Genomic DNA, 3,645 nt, shown 5'->3' with positions numbered 1-3,645 from the left:
ATTTGCTGTTTTGGTTGATGAAGCCCGCGATATTTCTATTAAGGAGCAAATGTCAGTTTGCTTAAGGTATGTGAACAAAGTTGGACAAATTAGGGAGCATTTTCTTGGTCTTGTTTATATTTCTAATACCAATGCTTTATCTCTAAAATTAGCATTAGAGTCATTATTAGACATATATAATTTAAGTTTATCAAGAGTACGTGGACAAGGATATGATGGTGCAAGTAACATGCAAGGAGAATTTAATGGTTTGAAAGCTTTGATATTGAAAGAAAACTCTTATGCTTTCTATGTACATTGCTTTGTCCACCAACTTCTCTTGTAACAGTTACAAAAAAAAAGTTGAAATTGCTTTACTTTTTAATTTATCAACCAATTTGTGCAATGTTGTTGGAGCTTCGTGTAAACAAGAGATATGCTTCGTGATAGTCAGATAATTAAGATAGTTGAAGCATTAAAAAGTGGAGAAATTTCTAGTAGACGTGGTTTGAATCAAGAAAGAGCTTTAAAAAGAGCTGGAGACACTAGATGGGTTTCACACTATAGAACTATACTTAGATTAATTTCTTTATTTCCTTCCGTGGTTAATGTTCTTGAATATATTGAAGAAGATGGAAATAATTCAGAACAAAGAGTTAAAGCATGTCATTTATTGAATATCATTCAATCTTTTGAATTCATTTTCAACCTGCACTTTATGAAAAATATCTTGGAAGTTACTAATGAGTTATCTCAAACGTTATAAAGGAATGATTAAAGACATTGTAAATGCTATGGCATTAGTCAAAGTGTCTAAGAAATGGTTGCAAAATATAAGAGATGATGGTTCGTCTCTTTTACTTGACGAAGTCTCACTATTTTGTGACAAACATAATATTACTGTTCGAATTATGGATGATCTATTTGTGTCACAAGAAAGATCAAGATGCAAAGCTCAAAAATCAAATTTGCATCATTTTCAAGTTGAGATATTCTATCAAGTAGTTGATAGACAACTTCAAGAACTCAATAATCATTTTACAGAGGTGAATACTAAATTGCTTCTTTGTCTAGCCTGTCTGAATCTAAGACACTCATTTTTTGTATTTGATAAGGAGAAGTTAATCCAGTTAGCTCAGTTCTATCTATTAGAATTTTCTTTCACTCAACTTTTAGCACTTGACATTCAACTTGAGAACTTCATACTAGATGTGCGTTTTGATGATCAATTCTCGGACTTAAATGGAATTGGTGCTCTTTCTCAGAAATTGGTTGAGACTCAAAAAAATATTGTTTATCCATTAGTGTTTCTTCTTTTGAAATTAGCTTTAGTTTTGCCCGTAGCAATTACATCAGTTAAAAGAATTTTTTCAGTTATGAACATCATAAAGAGTTGACTTCCTAACCGTCTAGGAGATGAATTTTTAAATGATTGTTTAGTGACATATGTAAAAAGAGAGATATTTGATTGTATTGACAATAAAAAGATTATTCAATCTTTTTAAATATGAGACCTAAAAGAATAAAATTCTAAATTATGTTATTATTTTAAATTATTATTTTATTATTTTAATTTGTTGGTATTTTGTCGATTTTTAGCAAATCGATGGTGGTTCGATTCTAATGGTCTGGGAGCGAAACCTACTCCTCTTTGCAGGTACCAGTTCTTCTAAAAGTGCATCAAAGTGTCTTCCATTAGATAAGTTTTGAGAGAAAGGATAAATTAAACCTTGTAAATTGAAGAAATAATAAAAAAGAAATAAAGTTTTCAAAAGGAAAATCGTTTACAAATAGAAAATAATCTGCATTGAAATTTAAAGGAAAACAATAAAATGCCTTTGATTGGATCAAAGGACTTTAACATGCGAAATTAAAATGCAGAAAGATAAATTGAACAATGAAAATAAAGAACACTTGGGAAAGTAAATTTACTTGAAATATTAAATTTACAGAAAAGTAAATTGAAAGAATGAAAAGATGGAAGGAACCCTACAGAAAAGTTACTCGATTGCAGACTCAGGAATTCACTGGGATGTGAGTGTGCTTGAGTGTTTTTCTGAGTAAAAGTTCTAACCCCAATTTCTTAAGGCTTCCTAGTATTTATAATCTACTTTTAGTAACTGACAATTAATTATAATTAATTATAATTAATTACAAATTTGAAATTTCGAATGCTTTCTCTTTGGTAACTGTTCCCGCCGCTTGATTGTAGACGTTTCCCATGATTTCCTCATGTGGTAGAAGCCTTTAATTGTTCCACTACCACAACTATTCGACCTGCCTTTCGAATGCCTTACTCGATCATTCATTTCAAATAGTTTATTCGATTAAGCCTATTCAAATAATAAGTCACTCGAAATCCAATCTACGCCAACTACTTCCAACCCTACGCTTACGCGTACATCTTCTCGGGAAATTGTCTTTGACTTATTTTGAATCAACTTACTTTCATCGAAAATATTTTTCGATCAACAAATTGCCCCCTTAGCTTAATGTGTTTGCCTTCGATAACATTATTAGAAGATAAAACACTTAATCCAAAACCTAAAAACGTCAGTTCTCAAGTCAGTAATAATTGCCATTTAAACTCCCCATTAATACTGACCTACTCGACACGTCTCCCAAAACTTGCGCTTTCTCTCTCTCTACCACTTCATCTTCTTCACGAAGTTACTTCTATTCGCATCCTTTTCATAATAACGGCTACAATAATACTTTAAATTCATCATTTCCCCCTTTGTTTCAAATCTTTCAAATACTCATTATTCTTTGAAGCTTCCTTACATTAAGAACTTCACCAAATTCTCGACCTTTAATCTCTTTTTCCTGCACTCAACGATGGATGGTTCCTCTTCTCATGCTGCCACTCAAGACAAGGGTAAAGGTCCTGCAATAGCACCGCCATCTCCATCAGCCCTTTGTATTCTCAATGAAGTCAATGATGAAATTAGTGATGATCCCCATTTGCAAGTAAATGATACTAGAATCTTAATCCCCTTCACAATCGGTGCAGATACACATTGTTTTCTTGGACCGATTAAATCTCTTGAGAGAGCAAACAAAAAATTTTCTTTCTTCCCTAGCGCTGAAGGGGAAGATTTATTAATAAACCAGGCTTTTAACATCTCTCATTTCATCAACCAGAAATCTTTCAGAAATAATCCAAAAATCAACCCTCGAGGATTCGATTTCACAGCTTGGTACCAATGCCTTGAACCCACAAAAAGTGCTACCTGGGGAGCCCTAGGAATACAGGAACTACTAAGGCTTTCTCATTTCTCTCTCACAACATACCCTTGGATGATTGGGGCGGTGACTTGTTTTTGGAACAGGACAACCAACAACTTCTACCTTCCTTGCGGAATGATCGGAATGTCTTTCCTCGATGTAGCTGCCATTACAGGACTCCCAATAAATTCTCCAGATTGTATCCTTGACATGCAATCTAAGCACCGGTATAATGTTGTCTTAACCAACTCTTACAATGACTTCATTGCCCATTACATGGGTGAAGATGGTACAGAAATCACAGATAGTGAACATGTAGCCTTCTTGTTTTATTGGTTAAATGCAATCCTGTTCTGCTCTCGAAGCATACAAATGTCAAAGTTTTTCCTTCCCTTGGCTACTCTTCTTCATGAAGGGAAAGTTCTCAACTTGGCCAAG

This window comes from Arachis ipaensis, chromosome B5, assembly GCF_059453495.1.
Source record: "Arachis ipaensis isolate K30076 ecotype BB chromosome B5, ASM5945349v1, whole genome shotgun sequence".
Classification (NCBI taxonomy): domain Eukaryota; kingdom Viridiplantae; phylum Streptophyta; class Magnoliopsida; order Fabales; family Fabaceae; genus Arachis; species Arachis ipaensis.
This window is presented reverse-complemented; position numbering follows the sequence as displayed.